Genomic DNA, 24,515 nt, shown 5'->3' with positions numbered 1-24,515 from the left:
CAATAATCAATATGAAATAAGGTAATAAACTGAACTATATTGTTATAACCTCATGCCGCCTTCATAAAGCCATTGACAGTGTGACGACTGACTTTATTTAGATGGTCACACGTGACTGGCGTGGGGACCCAGCTTGGCGGAAATGGCATGCTATGTCGTGTTCATACTTATGTTGTTAATAGCTCTGATATATGTATCGTTATACAATAGAATATAATCGCATTTTTAGTATTGCATTCAATTTTCAAGTTTCAAGTGATGATGTAGAAAATTTGATTGATAACTTGCAGGATACGATATCCCAACAGTGGCAGAATATATAGTTGTATCCCTCGCTTCCAATGTACATAAATACTGCTCAAAAAAAGTAGAGGACCACCCAATTCTTTCATATTACTATAGTTAATCTGTCAAAAGTAATATGAAAAAATCAGCTGTCCTTAACCATGTTAACATCTTTTTCTTCTTCGTAGTATATATACTGTATTCGAAGTAATAAGCGCCCAGGGCGCTCTCAAAATTAGAAATAGGGGGCTCTTATTAGAATATAATTTTGGTGAGATAAAAAACAGAGTTGAAAGATTGTAAATTTGGTGGTTTATGCTGACAGCCTTAAATGATACAAAAGAAGAATCTGTGCGTTTTATACACAACGGATATATTTTCGAGAATTTAATTGCCCATAATTTAGGGTGCATATAACACACAAGTGTGTATTATACACGAATAAAAAAGTCTTGTGTACATTGATGAATCGGAAAGGGTGCTAATTGGGATTGTTCACTAGCCATTATATGAGCAAATATCGCCCTGGGCGCTTATTAGAGCGGGACGCTTATTATGTCGAATACGGTATTCAAAGTAATACTAGGGCAACAAATTCCCCTATTTTATCTGTTTATGGACTATTCAATTGTCTTGGGCTGCATGTTCCAATCATAAAATAAAACTAAAATAGTTCAAATTTAATTTTATTTGCCCAACTGCTTCACCTTTGAAGGTTCAGTGAAAATACTACAATACCACTACAAAAAATCTACAAAACTAAAGTAACTACTAACTGTCTGAATAATATTTGATCAAATGCATTTAATGAATTCTCTGGCCTCTGCAATCATCTTAAAAAGAGAGAAAGTTTTCACAGAAGTATAAACATTGACATGAGAGTCCTGATGGGGTATGTTTGGCGAAAATAACGAAAAAAATAGCATAAACATAAGAGGGGTAAAAACATTTTTTGTGAAAGATTAACATAAAATGTCCACAAAAGTCTGCTCAGAATAAATTAAAACTTTACTGTACATCATAATCATGCTAAAATCCTGTAAATGTCTTATATAGCTACCGGTAGATGTAATGTCACAACAAAATAAATTTGGTATTTGCGAAAGTCGAATTGCAGCAATGAAACGTCAGCAGAACTAGCGGTCCCCAAACTTCCATGCAGACAGACACTTCGCATTCACAAACAGACGGTTTTTGCTTTTTAGATTTAAGTTCATCGACAGCTTGTCCAATATTCACATCATAAAAAATATTGATAGTGACCTAAGGCCCCAAATATTACCACTGTCCTGTTTCAAGATGTTCTGGTGTTTTATTGCACTGAAGACTGGGATTTGGAGTTTCTGATAAATATTTTTTAATCAATATATGAACAAATTCAAAATTTCTAATTCAAGTTCTGTCTACCAATTAAATGCTCTCTAAACAGGTCATTCAACCCCAGTCTGTATCGTCAGATGGTTTGTATTTGAGGTGATTTTGATTACAAAAAACGTCACAGAAATATCAAGTGTGTTTATCCTGATGCAACATGATCGCCCCTAATTTCATTAAAATATAGTGTTTTTTCATTCTGTGTTTGTCCGTAAACTACTTGCTTCATAAAACTTCCTAGAATTGTTCGAGTTATTCCATTTCCAAGAAATGTATGCCATATGTGGAAGTGCTATTAACTATGATTCAAGAACAAAATACGCCTCGTCATTGTTGACCTTTCTTACCTCGATGTGTACTTATCTCATTGGTTGGCTAGCACTATTGTATGGAAATAAGATTGCCGATTTTTTGGACACATACTTTGTTTGTTTGTTTGTTGTTTAACGCCACACTCAGCAATATTCCAGCCATATGACTGCTACCCCTTCCGATTGATCAATGTACACAACACTTATTTATTCGCGTATATTACGTACTTGTGTGTTATATGCACCCTTAATTATGGGCATTTAAATTCTGGAAAAATGTTTCTCACGTATATAAACATTTCAGGCTGTCAGCATAAACCACCAAATTTATCTTTCAGCTCTGTCTTTTTCACCAAAAAAATATTCTAAGAAGAGCCCCCTATTTCTAATTTTGAGAGCGCCCTGGGCGCTTATTACGTCGAATACGGTATTCATAACAAAATATATCCACCGAAACAACCAACCCTTATCACAAAACATGCAAACTTTTAACAATCTCACCATTTCAATCTCCAAATTATCAATAAATCCCCAAACCATCTGCAATTGTCACCATGACATTTCAAAGATTACCCAATAACAAAATGGCAGACCGTTCTTGCTGAACTTGTTCAATCTCACCCCTGCATTAGCCAATACTCAGGCTCACCAATTGCAGAGCAAACAAACCAATCTGCCGCCAGCTATTTGGCTGTCAATATCCAGTAGTTATCTATGTGATCTGCTGTGACATGGAATGGTAAATGGCACTTTCCGACCACTTCCTGACTGGCATCAAACACTCAAGTGAACTGCAGTTGAATTAAGCTGTATGGAATCCCAGTCGAGGCAACTTGATGTGTCATCTCTTTCTTAAATTAACTTTGACGTGTTGGCAGTGTTCTGGAGTAGACTTAATCCTACATTCTATTCTATCTTTAAAACTCAGTCAGTATTCTTTTACAACCATTGGTTTAACAAAATTTAAAATTACTTAATACATATGGACCTTTCTTTTGAGGTTAATTAAATATCATTTATTGTTAAAGGGACATTAAGATCAGGCTAATTGACAGTCCAACAAGTTAAAATAAAGTTGTTCAAATGAACTGAATAACAAGATTTTTTTTTAAAGTTGTTCAAACACAACTTTCTTTGTAAAACAAAATATCAATTTTACAGTTAATGATTGCTATAACTAAACAGATACAATGTCACTGTTTCACCTGTGGCAACAATCACAACATCAGGACATCTACAAACAGTACAAAAAGATTAAAAATAGTCAGATGAAAAAAATCGCAAATTGGTCTTCAGCAACCCATGCTTGTTGAAAGAGGCAACTAACAGGATCGGGTGGTCAGGCTTACCGACTTGGTTTATGCATGTCATCAGTTGTGTGGATCAATGCCCATGATATCAATCACTGGATTGTCTGGTCCAGGCTAGATTATTCACAGACTGCCCTCATACAGGTGGAATATTGATGAGTGCGGCATTAAACAACAAACAAAAACAACTTGATACGGAGAAAGCCTCAGGAACAAGCACAAAAGGGTCGGCAGTGAAAAACAGATAGAGAAAATTCATAGAAGCTCCCAAAACACCACAAAGATGAAACAGACGGAACAGCATGATTAACACAAAACACAATTAAATCAAACACTTGGATTATCACAGAACAGCACTTTCTTGTCCACAATCACAAGAAAAACAAACAGATTTAGGATGTTGTCGGGAATTCAGCTGTATAATCAAATGTCAGTGAAATCACAGCATCATTACAAGACCATCATCAGAATAAAGCCAAACAGTTTTGCCTTTGAAGAACAATCACCAAACCTGTCATGAATAAATCTAGGCGAAACTGAAAGTATTCTGACTTCAAATCCAAATCAACTAATAGCTTTCTCTTCCATTTGTCATGTAAAAGGAAGCCTATCATGGAAATTGCTCAATAATTCAGAAGCCAGCTTTAATGGTGAAACATGTGGAAGGATATGGGGTTTTAAGGCTTTTGTCTATCAAAGCCATTTACTTGAAAAAACGACGACAATAACCATGTTTATCTTACTCCGATCAAACCAACTCTGGTTTAAGTTGATAATGGAGTTGTAAAATGAGATTTTCATTTAATCTAGTGGTTTAAACATTTTTGTAGGTACAATGGAGGAGGGGGGTTGCATGTGGAGTGACTTGGAGAGTATTTAAATCATTTCTCTGGGTAAGTTGTTTAACATCATCTATCTGACAGCATAGTGTTGTGTTTACTGTGTAACCCTTACTGTGTGGTGTATCTGGGTGTTTGAACAAAGCATCTAAGTCAATCTATCTCTTATATGAAGTGGTGCAACCAGTGTTCGAAATGAAAAAAGTTTCCAGGCTGCCATCAGGACCCACATACTTTAGAAGCTGCAGGCCCTGTCTAAACTCTTCAGGCCCCCATTTAAAAAAACCAACTGCATTTTATTGAGACAATAAGTCGAGATGCTAATTTACTACAGACCATAAGGACCAACACAAATTTGCAACTACAAACCTGACACAAAATAAAAAATTGTAAAATAAATAGCAAAAGGCACCACTTCAGTATGAGACTGATAGATTTGCCAAGTTTCGATCAAATACACTGAATGGTTTTTGAATTCTGCCCCGGAAACGAACCCAATCACCAATTGAGTCTAGGTCCAACTTCATTCCATAAAAATTTAAAAAAATAAAAATTAGAAAAATCCCAAAATATCAAAAGGCACCACTTTAGTATGTGCCTGATAGATTTGCCAAGTTTTGATCAAATACACTGAATGTTTTTCGAATTCTGCCCTGGAAACGAACCCCATCCCTAATTGAGTCTATGTCCAACTTCATTCCATAAAAATTTAAAAAAATAAAAATTAGAAAAATCCCAAAATATCAAAAGGCACCACTTCAGTTTGTGCCTGATAGCTTTGCCAAGTTTCGATCAAATACACTGAATGGTTTTGGAATTCTGCCCCGGAAAAGGAAATGATTACAGACGGACAGACAGACAGACTGGCTGATCACTATATCCCCCCGCAAAATGTAGAAATGTTCATGTTTTCTTATAAATGGCATTTTTTCAATATACCAACATATGGTGAAAATACCTAAAAAGTTAAACACAATTAATAATACTTTAATGCAAAATTTTGAATAATTTCCATCGATTTTCAGTGATCCATCCATCTATATAATTTTTCTCTCCTGTTTTGCCTTTAACATGTTTAACGCCCAATGGAATCTGTCTCGGCACATAATCAAGACTGGCTATTCTCTGCAGTGGATGTTTCATGTTAACAATGGCGCCCAGTCCAACAGAATGCACATTAATTCCTTCTCTTTTCAATCTAGATTTTAAAAACACCAATTTTAGAAAAAGTTAAATTACAGACCAGGAGACACCCTTACGATGTACAATATCATTTACAGATGTGAAAAATTAAAGTCTCAAGTCCTTAGAGGTAATCTATTTGTACCTCTGTCGGAAAAAGAAAAGGAAAGAGTCAAGCGAATTGAAAGCATCAAATTCATGACTACCTCCTTTAAATCTTAATAAAGACTTCAGAACAGACCTAACTTTTGTAATCATGAAATATGCTTCAAAGCATGTTATCCTGGTCATATTTCATGCGCACCAACCAAGGATTACTTTTAATTGTAATCAGATCTCAAACACAAAGGCTTGGCAATGCCAGATTGAAAAGGATGCAAATTGTCTCGAGATAAAAAAATCCATGAATATTCATTACCTGTATTTCAAAGAGGAACACATTACAGTTCCGGTGCCAGTTGATGAGAATAGTAATCAGCGGCACGATAACGCTTGTAACTCAAACTCATGCAAATGACAGTTACATCAAGATGAAGGTCCTTTTGACCCAGAACAAGATGGCATGCATGAACAACACTGCATTGGAAGAAGCCAGCTCCCTGATGAGTATAACAATGCTCACCGAGTCAAAAAAGAACATGTTTTTTAGCTTTTCGTGTGGCCTATTCAGGATGAACATAATCAAGGGCGAATAACTCTAAAACCATTTCCATGGCATGACCAGCCAACATGTATCTTCAGAACAAGGGAGCCTTAATTTGCATTCTCTGTAATGGAGTACAAGAAAAAACGTCATACAGTAACATCGATTTCTTGTATTTTGTCATTCAAACCGATAACCATTTTTATGTCCTATTCTAAACATCCACAGAGATTACAATGCACTCCTGTGATTCAGGAATTCCTTTTTATTAACTGGTTCCCCCCTCATGAAGTATAAAGTAGACACAGGTGATTGTAACGTTGCTTTGATATTACAAAATCACTGGATGCTGCAAGTGAGCAACTGTGAAAAGAAGATGAAGCATTTGCCATGGCAATCAGGGAGTCATCTGAGAAGAGCAAGCTGTCTGTCTGTCTGTGACTAAATGTGGTTATTTGAGAGTTGTTTCCCTTGGCTTCAGAGTTATGTCCCTTAGTAATAACTGCAGGTAGACCTTATAATAATTTGGAATTTGGGATTGGGTATCAACAATGGATGAATGTGTTGTTCAAGAATATCTACCCCCTGTTGACCAGGTATGCCAAAAGGTAAGCCAGAAACCTGTGATCAAGGTCGCTTCAGCTTTCCTCCCACATGACGCTATCAAATCACAACACCACTAAAATACTGTTAAAAGCAGCATTAAACAACAACAAACTCATTCACTCATGACTGTACTGCTGATATTCTTTATTTTCTTTATTCAAAATTAACAAGATTAAGGCATAATTCAGTGCCATATGTTCTTGTATTTGACGTGAGGTGAAATGAGGTTTAACTTCACATTTAACATTATAACACTTCTATAGGAATCTGTCTGTCTGTCTGTCTGTCTGTCTGTCTGTCTGTCTGCAGTGTCCGAAAAACTGCCTGCCTGCCTGCCTGTCCGTGGCTGGTAACTTTTCTGTCTGGCTGCATGAAATTTTCCTCCACCTGCCCAATTGTCTGGCAAATAATTTTAAGACTGCTTACATACTCAGTTTTATCATAACGCCTAGTAGATTCTCAAGTAATTGTTTGCATTTTTTCAACTGAATCAAGACATGATTTGTTTCATAGTTTTTGCGATTTTTCAAGATTTATAATGTCTGAATGTGGGCAGCTAACTTTGAAGATGGGCAGGCAACACTTATGGGTCACCTGTCTGACTGTCTTGTTGGGTTTTTAAATCATTTCATGTCTCTGTGTCTGTCTGTCTGTCTGTCTCTGTGTGTCCATGCATGCACATGTACACAAAACATTTTGCTGGAGCATCGCTTAAAGAGGTATCGGACAACAAACGCATCTTTTGTACATTCAGAACATATTGGCATGTCGACAGCAGCAATTAATTGTAACCATACTTGATTCACAGTTCAGTTAGCTCTTATGTCTACCATGGTGCCCTCAGTAACGTCTGACCCCATAACCCCCATCATCAATACACAGGTCTTGCATACACTGTCCATAAACCACATTCCTTCAACATTTGTTAAAGTTTTGTTAATTGGAGCTCAGAGCGAGCAAGTAAGTTGTGCTGAAAGTGTCTCTTTGAACATCATTTCAGTGATATCATGTCGGTTTAATGTTTGAGGAAACCACAAAATGAGGCGGGTCGTAAACATTTACAACTTTTGTGAGCCTTGAGCTTGAATATGGTGCGGACAGACCAAGGATCATCCTCATGGTGAATACAGGATTTGTGCACAAGACCATTAGAATGTGGAATGACTTTGTTTGTTTGTTTGTTTGTTTGTTTGTTGTTTAAAGCTGCACTTAGCAATATTCCAGCTATATGAAAATACAATAACACTGGACCCGAGATAAACAACCGAAACATTAAAATGTGTAATTTATAAAATCACAAACAAACTTTTCAAACGATTTTATGTGTACTTATTGGATAACATCTGAAATAGGGATTTATTAAAAGCAATACATCTGATCGAGTTTGAAGCATTGTAGCAAACCGGATGTATACTTATTATATCGCAGCACAATGAAAACACAATATCAGTTACAAACGATATACAAATAATATTTGTTTTGTTTGTTTGTTGATTACGCCGGAGTCAGTAATATTCCAGCCATATGACAGTTGTCTGTAAATATTAAGTCAGGACCAGACAATCCACTGATTGACAACATGAGCATAGACCTACGCAATTGGGATATGATGACATGTATCAACCAAACCTGTTAGTCGCCTCTTATGACAAGCATTATCGCCATATATAGCAAGCATGGGTTGCTAAAGACCTATTCTAACCCGGGACTTGCCTGGTGGGATTGGCAAAGTGATGAACTGCCTTTAGATGTGTATTAGGGGTATCACAATTCACTGATGCATTGCAGAGTTTCTCCTGACAGGTAACACCTACCTATGTATTGATTCATGCTTGAATTCTGTATCAGTTTTCCAAAAGTAGTAATTACTCATTTTGCAAAAACCAGGCCTGACAACTAGTCAAACTAGTGCTGAACTTTCTGCCCATCACATAACAAAATGTAACATTTTGAAGAAAATGAAACCAGGTAATTCTTGCCACTGAGAACAGGAAACATAGCTGTCTGTTACTTTCTCATCAGATTGTAAATTGGGGCTAGCTTTAATTTCTAAACTTAATCAAGGACTTGAAACTGGAAAATCGAAGTCTTATTCATACTATCATCATCAAGAAAATGAAACCAACAAAAAAATGATCATTTACCCTGACCATCATAGATACACAAATTCACTTACACTCACACAAGGACTACAGTATTAATAATCATCATAATGTCACTTATTCCTTTAAATAACTTAAAAACCCATTCAATAGTCTGTACATCGCTCGATATTGAAATGCAATTGATTGATACTGTTTCCATGGCATTTGGAAGGTCGGTATGACCTCCAACAGACAGGAAGATACACGAGGCAATGTCACCAAGAGCAGACATAATTGATCAGACCAATTTTATTCTCTGTTCCAGTAAAAGTATCTGTCCAGAAAAAACATGGAAACACATGATAAAAGATTAAATAACCATGTCTGTGAAGCAGCGATTAGGGTAACCCTACAGCTAATTCCAATTTACTCAGCACTTTCAAATTGCCTACCCACTGCTTTAAAGATTAACTCAACAAAAGAGGCTCTTGAAGTTTGAATCTGAGACATGGTGAAAAAATAATTAGTTTTTAACTACAAAATTAAATCATAACATTGTCACTTTACAACATAAAACTTGACTGTGTTTTTTTTTCTTAATGCCAGAAATTCTGGTGGAATTTGGAATATAAATACTTTCCACTCATAATGGATTTGAGTTCAAATGCAAGTGACTGCCTCCATCATGGTCTTGTAGACAGTGTCTGCCAGGAGAGCAAAATGTTGATGTTTCAATCCACTGGCCAGCTTTGTTCCCCTGCACCCCCACCCTCCCCTAAAAACATTAAAAGATGGTATTTGTTGTTTCCCTGCCTCAACATTAAGCGGATAAACTAAGGACATTGTTAAAATTGTGACACTGTACCGCAGACAGGTGGCACTATGAAACCGACATTAGTGACAGACACACAGACATATCAACAGACACATAGAAATACACACATATTGCTATATAAGCGCAATAATCTTAACAAAGGTATATCAGCAGCATAATCATGAGTGAGTGAGTGAGTGAGTGAGTGAGTGAGTGAGTGAGTGTGAGTGAGTGAGTACGAGTATCATGACATGACAGCTTCATGTGAGAGTGCCAACCCCGCCATCCCCTGAATCCCAAATACCATCTAAATTTCACTTTGAGTCTCAATGTTCACCCTTGAATCTCCAAAACTACTTACAACAAATATCAAAAGCATTGAAAAAAGTTTTGATTTGAAATTAAATTTCTGAAAAAATGTAATATATGACCATTTTTTTTATGTACACCATTACTTTTTTTTAAATGTTGATTCTGCATACCAAATTTGATTATATTTGTGTCCTGCATACCACACTGCTAAGTCCTGAAAAACACCTAAAAAGACTCCAAATCCCCATACCAAAATAGGGTTGGCATCACAGGTTTCTGGCACACCTTATGGCCACCTGATTAACAGGTGGGAAGTTAATCTTGTACAACAAATTCAGCCATTGTTGACACCTGATCCCCGACTTATTACAAGGTAGTCTACCAGGCAGTTATTACCAAGGGAGATAACTCTGAAACCAAGGGAAACGATTCTCAAGTAACCACATATCGTCAGTGGACTCACTCTTATTTATGAAACAAATGATGCAATGAGTGAGTGAGTGAGTGAGTATGGTTTTACGCCGCTTTTAGCAATATTCCAGCAATATCACGGCGGGGGGACACCAGAAATGGGCTTCACACATTGTACCCGTCGGGAATCGAACCCGGGTCTTCAGCGTGACGAGCGAACGCTTTAACCACTAGGCTACCCGACCGCCCCAAAATGATGCAATGAAACCATTATGTGTCCTCTGCTGACCGCCTCTGTGGTCTAGTGGTAGACCATCTGCCAGTAGAGAGGAAGGTTTGGGGTTCGATCCCGCACCATCTCATAACAAAAGATGTTAAAAGCTGGTACCTGTTGTTACCATGCCTGGGGCTCGGCTAAAACAAGACTAATCAGCTCATGGTCAGTATACTGTCTGATTGGGGTATTCATGTTAAACTGTGGCATGGTATCTCAGTGGGCTAGCACTATAAAATCGGCATCAGTCCGGCTAGTATTAGCAGACACAGACACAGACACAGACACAGACACAGACACAAATACACACACAGAGACACACACACACACACACACACACACACACACACACACACATGCGCGTGAGCGCGTCACTATATAAGTGCAATATTCTTTGGCGCGACATTAAACCCCATTTCACCTCAACTCACATTCCATCTGCTCAGACTCAAACTCACACAGAGCTCCAAATGTTTCATTAAAACTAATCTGATATATTACACAATAAACATCTCCATTCTATCCGATCATAGCTGTATAATATGGCCATGTGTAATCATTTTGACACTCCAGGCAAGTAATCAATGAATTCTGTTTCTTCTCCACATATAGATTTATTAACAATGTAATACAACACCATTACTTAAACCTCCCCTGGAGTGGGGGCTTCAGTCATAAAACAGAGCACAATGTATCACAAATATTTGCATGTTGGCAATCACTTTCATTGCTGTCCATATGGCATATTCACCACAGATATCTGATCACTAAACTCAGGTCTTGGCTTATCTCGAGGGAGAGACTTGAATTACCAATATCCACGGCAACCAGACATTGCCATAAATACAACAATTACCCCATAATAAAGGTCATATAAAGCTGATTCGCCATATGGTACAAAGCACTTGACCTAATAATGGTCATTGTTTTGAAAACAGCTTAGCTTGGAGTTGGAGGTCGTCATATCCTCTTTAACACTTTTTAGATTCCTTTTTAAATTGAGTCAGGAAAATTGACAAGGAAAATACTGGCTTTATACTGACAGTGTGTTACTGTTTATTTCCAATTAATTCTGTTGTTTCTAATTCATGACAAACCTTAGTAAGAGATGATATATTAATAATTTAATTTGCATCCCTGCCCACCCTCAGTGCCTTACATCATGTACTGTCCTCAAGCACCTACAGGTGATGATAATCTCTATGTCTGTTCCTTTCTTTCTTTACTCAATGAAATGCATCATATCCATAATTGTTACGGGCAGTTGGGTAGCTTTGTGGTTAAAGCGTTCGCTCGTGGCGACTAAGACCCGGGTTCGATTCCTGACATGGGTACAATATGTGAAGCCCATTTCTGGTGTTCCCCGCTGTGATATTGCTGGAATATTGCTAAAAGCAGCGTAAAACTATACTCACTCACTCACTCATAATTGTTACAAACATTCCTGTTTTAATCACAGCCATCAACAGTCAATATATATAGGTGTCTTGAAAACGTTGAAAAGAAAGGAAGATATAGAATAAAAAATATTAAAAATGTACTGCCTCCCTCCTAACATTTTTAACGAATTTGAAAAATAAATATAATGATTAATATATTGTCACTTTCAAAAGTAAATGCATAAATTATGTTGATTGTATCAGGACTCCTACTGTAGCAGCTAGAAAAATACATAGCTTCAACTGAGGCATTGCTTTTCATCCTTTTAGGAACAATTTTAAAATGTCATTTCCTGAAAACGAACTACCACCACAGTTTCTTAAATTGGCAGTTTTACATATGCTCCAAAATTACATTAAGAAGACGCTTTGTTCTAGAAGATGTCACTGAAAATAAGGCTCTTGAGAATACAATATCTGGAAAGTCTCATTTTGACCTTATTCTTTAACGTTTAAGTCGCTTCGGCATCACTGCAAATACTTAAAGAGTTTCTTTTGCAACCTAATAACCATGCAGCCAGGGATGTTAGATTTGAGGTTACCAGCACTAAACAACTGGTGCTTGTCTACATTCGCCACTTTGGTGAAACCTACAAGTGCTGGTATCGTGCTGCTGAAACAAGGATCAAGAGGGCTCCACATTAAACTCTGACATTAGAACAAGCTCAAAAGCTTTCTATAAAAAAAAAAAACATCTGACATTAAAGTATAAAAATGCTGCTGTGTTTTAGATACATTTCATTGTCATTAAAAGGAATAGGAATGCCAAAAAATACACTTGACAAATGCTTGAGTCAAGGGCCATGTTGCTTACAACTTATTAGGGAGTTAATGGTCGTCTTATACAAATATATTGACAATCTAAATACCATACCATACAGCTGTTACAAAACTAATTTTGGATCCTTTTACATCGAAAAAAAATGCTTCATGGCGCAGAAACTAATTTCAACATTTTAACATGATTCACTTCGGTTGTCATAAAGCATTGCCAACATCTTTTTAAATAACATACAATGCTAATTAAATAAATACGAAAAAACAAATTTAGCTGACATTGATCTAATGCACCTACATATACATGTATAGTGAGTCTCAGTGAGGGGTCTTTGATGAATAAAAAACACTATTTGTGCCCTAGTTTCTCAATAATGTAAAGTTCAATTTTTTACCTGTTAAAATGTACAAGGGCATTTTTGCAAATATTGACATACATTTCATCGACAGCCTGAGCAATGTACAAGTGGCATGACAAGTTGTGGACATCTGAACAAGGTGTACAATGTCACTTTACTGTCAGTTCTTCGTCCATAGATCATACATGTCCAATGAGAGTCTTCGTAAAGGAGAAATATCAGATGTACACAGGGAAGGAACTATTTTTTCATATACACTTTTTCCCTTTCTGATAAGATTTTGTTTTTGTCCACACCCATTGTGTAGTACACAGATGATCCATGGGAGTCCTGGCCAAGAGAGTGGGTAATCTGAAGGTACATAAAGTCTTTTTCATTCTGACTGGTTCCTAGCTGTCATTGTGCTGCAGAACTTTAAAGAACTGCACAAAGATTGATTCAACTTGTGACCAATTTCATCGAACATATATCAGAATCAAATGGGTTTTTTATTACTTCAATGCACGTAGCCATAACAAATCATTATTTTTAAAAAGCATTAGACTTAAGAATGCCTGCTTGTATGGTTTTGTGGTCATTGAGCAATTTGAACTGTCGTGTATCTGGAGTCTGTTATGAGGTGTTAAGTCAGTCTGTCATCAACATGAAGTGAAAAAGTCAAGAGTCACAGGCTAAATGTCAGATCGTCAAATAAACAGCATAATATACCATTCACAAAGTGAGGTCCCATTTTACGACAGGTCTTGCATTAGAACTAACCAAGTTCGTAAAAATTGTATGTGCACTAGTGCAAATATCACTTCACCTGCACCAGTGTATTATTTACGTCATCAGGCGCCATTGTTGATGGCATTGGAATCTTATTGTGCCGTAAAGTCGAAATGACGTCACACTAGAAACAATGTCATAGCTAAAGATTGCTGACATCATTCGACAATAGTGATTTTCTAATATGGCAGTGGTGATCAGTGCATTTTTCTAAAGGGGGGGGTAATAATGAAAAATAAAGAAAGTATTACACTCACATGTGTGTTAAACTGATCTCCCGAAACGTGTGTAAGAATTTATGTCTTACCCTTGCTCTGATTCGGAAAATACAAGAGTTCTGACACTTGTTTCGTAAACCCAGTAGGACCCATATACTTGTATAATAATCTCTATGTATGACATCATCAATGGAATGTCATTTGGGGAAAATATATAAATGTCCATGTTCTTAGCAACTTGCTAAAAATTGTGTTCACTCACATACAGAAAATATGATTTTTTCCTATAGCTGGACATTTTATCCAAATGTTATTAAAAAGTCATAAAATGTTAAATACTACTAATATTAATATAGTGCACAACCGTTAGCACAGCAAGTGTTTGCCATATATGCATCTGTTGTAAAGTGTGAATTTGGCACGGTTGTTTACAAGTGCACCTTGTGCAATAAAACATACACTAAAAACATTCTTTCTTTATTATGTTTGTTTGTTTATTCGTTTGTTGTTTAATGCAGCACTCAGCAATATTTCAGCTATATGACAGCAGTCTGTAAATAATGGAGTCTGATCCAGACAATCCAGTGATTGATATCATGAGCAATTATAAGCCAGTATGATTGAATAACAAGGTATTGGAAATACATATCTTTAAAAAATAGTTACCGTATTCGACATAATAAGCGCTCAGGGCGCTCTCAAAATTAGAAATAGGGGGCTCTTATTAGAATATTATTTTGGTGAAAAACAACAAAGATGAAAGATCGTAAATTTCGTGGTTTATGCTGACAGCCTGAAATGTTTATATACGACAGATATATTTTTCCAGAATTTAATTGCTCATAATTAAGGGTGACATATAACAAACGTATTATGCACGAGTAAATAGTCTTGTGTACATTTATATTTTATCAATTGGATGGGGACGCTTTTGGGATTGTTCACTTGCAAATACCATAAAACCATACTCAGTCAGTCAGTCAGTATTAGAAAATATCGCCGCGGGCGCTTATTAGAGCGGGGCGCTTATTACGTCGTATACGGTAAGTGCTGCCAATAAAGAACAGCGGACATCCTAAAATGAAATATATGAAAGTAAATTTGACTTACTCATCCTCCATGGGTTCCCCTTGTCACAAGGTCATGTGAAATATACGCCCGACAAACAAGACGAAAGAGCCATAGACATAAGTCCATCCCCAGGGTGTCTCCTGCCTCTAACACAACACCAGGACATGTACATCCTATCTTTGCTATTGATTACTCAAGTCACAACCAGTGACATTTCATCAAGGCGAAATCTACAACTGTGAAATGAGTGCCACCTGAGACTTGCCAGTGCCATGTCACTGCAATATCAGGGACGGAGACGGACAATGGTAGTCCATCATTTATGAGTTTGATCCCTTTTGACTGTATTGACACGAACACTCTCGTGATGTACGACAAGTGAGATGTACGACACACGAGATGTACGACAAGTGAGGAACAGTATAGAGGTATCGAAATAATGACAAGTGATTGAGGTGTTTATTACAGTTTTCCATTAAGCATTGCATTCAAATTTCATGACACATTCATTAATGTTATAATCTCATTTGACAAGTGTTTGATTATCAACTGTAGGATACTTAGTGAATGTTGCCCCATATTGGATTTGGGGAAACAAGGCAAAACAAGGCAAAAAGCAGGTGAGCAGGGCTCACTAATACACCGACCACGACTCCTACATCAGCTGAAGAACAATTGTGATATAGGAGATATACTGATGCCTTAACATTTGAACCGGTATTTCTTTGGCAAGCTTTGCAGGATTTGGTACACTTGACATGAAAAATGAATTATTTTTTCAGAAAATCCACTTATCACAATCAAACTTTGCACTGCACCTCAACTATTGGTGTGGATACTCTAACCCCAATTGGAAGAGAATCCATGCAGTAGTTTTCAAGTTATAGGTTGCACAAATATTTAAGTGAAACAATTCTAAGTAAAAGAAGAAAAATAGCTGTATGTTTTCAAATATCCAAACACTGAAATCACTTTCGCACTGCACCTCTCCTCTACATCAGAAATTTTCAAGTTATAGTTTGCACAAATAAATGTACTCAGAAGGACGGACGGAATTCCTTGGTATAAGGTTATACCCCTGCCCTCCAAGGTCAAGATTATAACAAGCAAAAAAAAATCAGTTGTGAGTACATTCCACCTTAAGTATACTACTCCACTGTTTACAGGGAATTCCACAAATGATGACTTGCCGGGTTAAATTGCAGTATCAAATGATATCAAGTTTTATTCATAAATAATCTTATTTGAAGTAGTGCCGTGGGGATTCTGGGTTAAAATGGGTCCCCCAGCAACCTGTACTGGGCCCCTTTCCACAAAGTGATCTTAGCGCTAAGTCGATCGTAACTCCCATTCTTTAACACTGACTTACGACAATCGTAGCGCTAAGATCGCTTTGTGGAACGGGGCCCTGGTCATGAGCAGGGCCAATAGGATCGGGTGGTCAGACTCGACATTGGTTGATTGCATGTCATCATTCCATCATGGTGTGAGACATAATATCAATCACTGGTTTGTCTGGCCCAGGCCCATACTGACTATCTTTCATCCCCTAAATGCAGAGCGCCAGGCAGGATAACAACAAGTACCATCTTTTAACGTCTTTTGGTATGACGTGGTCGAGATAAAACCCCTGACCTTCTGCTTTCCGTACAGACCTACCACACCACACTTCTACCACGCCCATGCCCACGCCCACGCCCACCACACAATCCACTCACACACACAGTCACACACACCTGCAACCCTCAGACTGCCTCTAATTCACCTATATGTCAGGTACCTGTCTCGCCACACCTTCCACAGATGTTACATCCATATATTGATTCGTCTCCACTATTGTCAGATAACTTTTCATTTTATCAGGTATACCTGACTGACTGATTGTTTCATGAACATCCTGACATTCAGAAATAATTAGCTTTAGTCAAGCATACAGCGTGATAATTCATGCAGCAACACTGCATACATAATTCCCTCTGTTGTCGTGCCACGAACAGTCATGTAGCAGGCCATGGTTGCAAACAAGCATCCCCCAGCTTCACTGATATACAGTAAACTACAGCACACAGTAACAAACTGAAAGGGAGACCCGTGAAGATCTGGGGTAGAATACGTCTTCAGCAACCCATACTTTGCTACGCTTTTGTGAGAAACTGGGTCAAGCAATGGGTATCATTGGCATATATGTCGGGTAATGAATTTGTACCGAACTTGAAATTAACACGTGTAATTTGTCCGACTTGACCACAAGTTCATATGGTCTCGAACCGTGAAGATCTGCATTAGAATAGCTCTTCAGCAACCCATGCTTGCCGTAAAAGGCGGCTATGCTTGTCGTAAGAAGCGACTTACAGGATCGGCTGGTCAGGCTCTCTGATTTGGTTTATGCAGTCATCGTGTCCCAATTACATGGATCGATGCTCATGATGTCAATCACTGTAATGTCTGGTCCAGACTCGATTATTTACAGATCGCCATCATATAACTGGAATATTGCTGAGTGCAATGTTAAACAACAAACAAACAAACTCAAAGGGACCACAAATTTTAGTTCATTATAACAGTAATTCGTTATTAGCAGTGATTCTAGGGAGTGAACCCTGCATAAGCATATATATATACAGCAAATGGCCGGGCATAAAAAAAACAGTGTGCTATATCCGACAGTTCGTTATAAGCGTGTTCGTTATAAACCTAGTTTACTGTAGTTAGGATTTTGTTGTCATTAAGTATTCAATGCTCGAAAATAACATTAGTTTCACATTTCAAATGTTATCATTGGCATGGAACAATCAAAGCCACCCACAAATCAGAAAACACATTATGTTGACTGACATTAAAAAATACAAGTGTTATCAGAAATTTTCCATTGCACTCTCTCTACATGAACGCCTACAGTTTTAAAAAGATATGAAGTCTCTCTAGAATTCTATGAAATTATATGATACATAAACTTCTGTGATAATAAAACAAGCCAAGTGAGTAGAATGTCCAAATAAAATCAAAGTTTTAATATTTAATTAATATGGTATCTATTACCACAAGCAAAACAGCAGGATTTTTTCCAACATGGGATTGACTAAATTAAAAAAAATTCCCAGATCCAATCCCATTTAATATTTTTTCCAACTAACAACACAACCTCCAATTGTTGGATAGGAGATAACAGTTGTGTTCATTAAAGTTCCACCTTGAGATAATGTGACGGATGTATAACTGTAGAATTGATTTGAGTTTTCACTTTCTGAAACTGCTTGACCTCGGCTGGGCCTGTGGCAAGTCAAATAATGAAACTTATTCATGATGTGGTTTCAGAACCTGTGGATTTGATTTTCTATGTAATAAAATTCAACTATGTCGTAAAAATTTTGTTTTCAGTAAATTGATCATTCTATAACGGTTAATGAAACCCAAATTCTGCACAAAATCATAAATTCCATTATCAAGCCATAAAACTTTATACGCAAAGTCATAAAAATTGGAGATGGATTGATCGAATCCAGAGCAAAATCGGTTTCAGCAATCACAAATTCATTTTAATCATTACACGCTGTTGTTGCAGTTGCTTCTGGGCCAGCAATTCACTGCCCTTCTGACCATGCTTTTCAAAAAAGTAAAACTGACACAACTTATAGATCATTATCCCAAATTATAGAGAAATTATACATCAACCATAACATGGTTTAAGTGGGAGAAATCACTTGATCAGTTGATCCCAGAAGTAGAGTGAGTGAGCGAGTGAGTTGGGTTTAACGCCGCTTTTAACATTATTCCAGTTATATCGTGGCGTGTCAGCTTAATGTGGGAGGAAAGCCCGAAGTGATGCTGGTCTCAGACATTTACCACTTCGGTGAAACCCACAAGCACGGGTATGGTGCTGACAAACCTAGAAACATAATTGGGGCGAACCGGGATTCGAACCCACAATCATAGGTTTCTGGCGTGCAACTCTGCAGAGCGAATCGCGGCGCCTTAGACGACTGGGCCACCCGTGCCCCCTCCCAGAAGTAGAAGGACCCTTCTCTATTCGGCCTCCAGAATCAACAGTTTCAAGTGGGTTTTCCATTACTGGTCTTCCACTTTTCACCCAACGAAGCTGGAGAATAAACACTCCAAGAAATAGAGTAGTCTAACATTCAAACTCAAACATTCATCTGATGAAGTTAACTTTCGAAAAGTAAATAATAAACAAAAGTGAAAAGATAATAAGGATCATGGTGAAATTCTTTATCACTGACTTTTTCGACTGACAAGTTAAATGAGAAATTTACAGTTTATAACAACACATTTTTAAGAGAATAACAAACGGCAAGAAGCAATATTAAGTCCATAAATGACCATCTGTCATTGTTTTGCCTTGTCAATGTGGGACTAATCCGAAAAGGAAGTTAACAGTTTGTGTACGGGCCAGACACTTACAAAAAAGTGAGACAATTGTGGGGAGGTAACTCTTGTATGACAAAAATTTCGTCAAAAGTGTTATATTCACTGCAGTTAAATATCAAGTGTTATGTACACCGCAATAAAAATATTACTTTTCTCCACTTCATAAAACTGAGTAATATAATAATATTGTTTGATTGTTTGTTGTTTAATGCTGCACTCAGCAATATTCCAGCTATATGATGGCGGTCTGGACCAGACAATCAAGTGATTGACATCATGAGCATCGAACCACACAATTGGGATACAATGATATGCATCAACAAAGTCAGCGAGCTTGACCACCTGATCCCATTAGTCGCCTCTTATGACAAGCAAAGTTGCTTTTTACTGCAAGCATGGGTTGCTGAAGACCTCTTCTACCCCAGATCTTCACGGGTCGGGTAACATAATAATAACATGACAAACAAAAGCGAATGACTTTACTAGCTTTGAGAACTGAATCTGTTCATTATTTCCTTATCAATACAACCGACCACCTCGCAGTACATTTTATTATATGGATCTATGCCATTTTGTCAATACTAGTATACTCATATGTCATCCAATAATAAACTGAGTAGATTTCTTTTAATTTACCTGCACACAATTTAGAAATTCAATATCAATATATGCACAGGTGATAAATACTTTGATCGAATAAATATGTTCTCCGAACAAAATCAACAAACAAATATATATAAATAGGTATTGTGAAATGTTTATCACCCTTGTGTCACTATCAGAGATGCTCGGTCCAGCTGTTAATCCCTGTGCTGTATTCCCCAGCAACAACAGTCACATCCCATCACAATATCCTTTATTGATTTCAGAACACATCTGACAACCAGAGACTTGTCACTTTCTGCTCTTGCATTTCCTCGTATGTATCATGTATATTTCAGAACACAACCTGACAACCAGAGACTTGGCACTTTCTGCTCTTGCATTTCCTCGTATGTATCATGTATATTTCAGAACACAACTGACAACCAGAGGCTTGTCACTTTCTGCTCTTGCATTTCCTTGTAAGTATCATTTATATTTCAGAACACGACCTGACAACCATAGACTTGAAACTTTCGGCTATCGTTTTCCTTGTATATATATATCATCTATATTTCAGGATCATCGATGCAGGTCACATTCATTTCAGGTTCATAGGCTCTTTGGTTTCAAGGGAAATGTTGAAAACATAAACGTTTACAAGGCACGTAAGAACAGGAACATGTAACAACATTAGCTCTCTTGAACTTTCTGGTAAGGTGAGCTAAAAATAATTTTCGCTTATTTTCTGCTGCAGACAATATGAACAGTTCTTCTTAGCCGGAGGGACAGTATCACACTCAGGGAAAAAACTTATACCTTCAGTGAACCCTCGACACAACTCTCCTTGGATACAGCACAGGGTACCACTTTGGCTCCCAAAAAATTATCAAGTATCTCCCTAAAAAGTGCAATCATCCAAATAATTGACAAATATTAACGCCGCTTTTAACAGTATTTCAGTTATATCGCGGCGTGTCAGCTTAATGTGGGAGGAAAGCCCGAAGTGATGAAGGTCACAGATGTTTACCACTTCGGTGAAACCCACGAGCACGGGTATGGTGCTGACAAACCTAGAAACATAATTGAGGCGAACCGGGATTCGAACCCACAATCATAGGTTTCTGGCATTCCCAAGGGACGACTGGGCCACCAGTGCCCCCTACTTTCCTGAGTATAGTGTAGAAATGTAAAACATGACATATTATTTATGTGTAAAGTCTCCTATTCATGATTGCTGCATCTTTAGTCATAACTATATAGGTTAACATAAAATGACAAAGCTTAAGAGACCCATCTTCAACCACCGTGTCATTGACCACACAATACCTGTCAATTACCTCTCCCTAACACATAGAAGTACAGGGAGCAGAATCCCCTTCTGATCATGGTCAATATCACTACCTGTCAATCACAAGGCCAATTACCATGTAATAACAGTGATATCAACCAGGACATGAAGTGGGACAAGGGATGAATGCAATTGACAGATTACTCAGGATGTCTATATTGAAATCTACATAATGTAGGAATTTACACAAATCAGCTGCTGGAAATGTATGTCACATATTTCCGGGGCTAATCTTGCATAATCAGGTACATTTGCAACAATTATCACCATCAAAGGCAATATGCATGAATGTGCGATATTATGTGGAATGCAATGCACTGAATATATGAATCTCAACAGAAACTAAAGCATCCCTTTAAAGGTCAGAGTTGCACTGGATATTTTCTCTTTAGCACATTCTATTTAGGCTGACGAAATTTAATTTGCAAATATCGGTCAACCAACACAAAACAAATCCATCTAAGGACTTTTTGTAGTAGTTGGCTGTTTATAGTTTATTCTCCCGGTTATATTAAGTCGGTAGTCGAAACAAAATATAAATAAATTTCAACATTAACTGAAACCTTATTTTTTGCCGCATTCCTGATTTTTAGGACTGGCTGATCCATGACCAAAGTAAAGTAAATGTAAATACCTATTATGGACATGATGCTCATTTGTTTGTTTGTTTGTTTGTTTGTTTGAACACTCAGCAATATGACATTGGCTTGTAATAATATTGTCTGGACCAGATGATACAGTGATTGGTATTGTGATCAACGATCAACTCAGTCGGGGTACAGTGACACACTATCAGCCGAGTCACCAATTTTGACCACCTGATCCATATAGTTGCCAGTTACAACCAGCTTATGTTGCTGGACCTATTCTAACTCAGAATGAGATGCAGGTTTCTGTTGCCAAGTATATAGACTATGTTCCTATGCTGTTTCCTGACAAGCAGTGTACTGAGGACACACTGTTTCACTCTGCAGGTTGTATGGCCATGCCAACAAAGATTTCCGTTGCCAAGGATACAGACTATGTTCCTATGCTGTTTCCTGACAAGCAGTGTACTAAGGACACACTGTTTCACTCTGCAGGTTTGTATGGAATAACCTCATTACTCCTAATGAGCATAAAGGTGATTGTTATTTCTGCTACCTCCCAAAGCCGGTACTGATAAAAGACCTGAAAATTATATCTTTCAGGAGATTGTACACCAGTAAATTCACAGCATGTTCCTCAGTGGTTCAAGGCTCTGCAATTTGCTATGAAGTGTTGTTTCCCTTGCTGTTCCAGGATCGCTGATCGAGGGTTTAAACCTCAAAGTCCCCCAATTATTATCCTTGATCTGTCAGCACCAATACTCAACTCAAATACAAACTCAAAGGGATCACTAATTTTAGTTCATTACAACCATAGTTTGTTATAGGCATATATACAGCAAATGGCCGGAGCCAAACAACCATATCTGTCAGTTTGTTAAAAGAGTGTTTGTTACAAACATAGTTAAATGTATGTTCAGATAAGCTTCATACCACTCACTGACACATTTATATGGATGAAAGATAGTTTAATACTTTAATTTGACAGAATTTCTGCAAAATTTAAACATGGAGAGAACCTAACTCAGATGCTTTTTGAATTGTGACTTATCTGCATCCTCTTGAGGCAGTAATAAATTAATTGTTAGGTTTTCACCGATCACACACCCCTCACATCATTTCATATCCCTAAGTTATTTACAGACAAACAGGCTGCTTGTGTTACCTTCTTTCTTTCTTTGAAGAAATACACTGTTCATATAAGGATAACGCTATTTTTCAGGGCATTATCATTTGCAGAAGCCTGAGGTTTTCCATTAACTGCCCGACGAAGGAGGGCAGTTGAAAAGACCGAGGGCTTCTGCATATGATAATGCCCTGAAAAAGAGCGTTACCGTTATTATAGCTAAAATGGATGGAATTTGTTATCAAATAAAAAGAAACAACAACATCAGTTTTGAAACATTTACTGCAATCAACACGAATGTCACTGACCCCATTTTACAAACATGGAAACGTTAATACGTGACGTCACTTTTTCTACCCTATGACGTCACCTAACAACGGGCTTGATAATGGCCCGTCGTCAAGCAATATGAGGGCATTATCAAGTTACAGTGGCCCGCTCATTTCTGATAATGTGCGGGCGGTTTAATGATAATTCTATCCATTTTAGCTATAATATAGTTCAACCGAACATTTACACGTAACAACAGGGGTTGTTAGCCTTGTGGTTAACTAATGAAACGTGGCCTAAATTTAAACCAGGGGGAAGTCAGTTAACCTAATCAACACAACAACCATTTTACACATCGTTCTTTCTCTGGACTGTCTAGGACGGTTGCATAGCGCAACTGCTGGTAAAGTGAATGTTTTGCCCATTTTTTCAATCTGGCAGAAGCACCAAATCATTCTGTTGGCTTCAAGCCATCATTTTTCCTGAAAGTATAGTGCTGACTCAGCTTTCTAGAAGCCGTCAGTGACAGGCACACAGAAAACAACCACTAATTGGATCCATACCTTTAGTTTTTGGCCTAATCATGGCATGGAGCCAGTGACTTGCTTATTGCTGGAGGAATCTTTCAGTTACACTCCTTCAACATCCCTTGGGTTCCAGAACAATTATGGAAGCAAATACATACTTACCCATGTTACCTTCACCATTGGTTCTTTGTCTTTGATCTTACTAAAACTAACTGAAGTGTTTAACACCCTGTTGGCAACGACAAACTTCTTTTTTTTTCTTATCATTTCCCTTCATAATAGAACAATTTCAAGAAAAATTTGTGTCACCAGCAGGATTCAAACCTGCAGCGGCCACATCGAAGACTAATGAATGTAGTCTTCAGCCACGATGATATTATTTAAGAAATTAACAACTAAGAATAAGTTACTTATAGTTTATCTGTTAATGAACAATGAAATATGTTTTAAGCATTTTTGGTGTGTTATTCTATGCATTGTATGTACAATAGATTTGATTAGTTTTTCGTTCAAAGAAATTAACAGATTGAAATCAAATTATCTTGATCAGTGCTAAGTTTGCTTATTATAGGCCCATCAACATAGGATTGTAATATTATTTGTTTGTTT

At 37.4% G+C, this 24,515-nt stretch overlaps 1 protein-coding gene across 9 annotated transcripts in view; it reads right to left on the bottom strand.

The window, feature by feature from the left end:
- Nucleotides 1–24,515, bottom strand: part of LOC124134705 (titin homolog) — a 171,274-nt gene that overhangs the window by 136,164 nt on the left and 10,595 nt on the right. The gene's annotated exons all lie outside the window — the stretch shown is intronic.

This window comes from Haliotis rufescens, unplaced genomic scaffold (assembly GCF_023055435.1).
Source record: "Haliotis rufescens isolate VD_foot unplaced genomic scaffold, xgHalRufe1.0.p SCAF_4, whole genome shotgun sequence".
Classification (NCBI taxonomy): domain Eukaryota; kingdom Metazoa; phylum Mollusca; class Gastropoda; order Lepetellida; family Haliotidae; genus Haliotis; species Haliotis rufescens.
The sequence above is the reverse complement of the archived record's forward strand: the minus strand, read 5'-3'. Positions and strand labels throughout refer to the sequence as shown.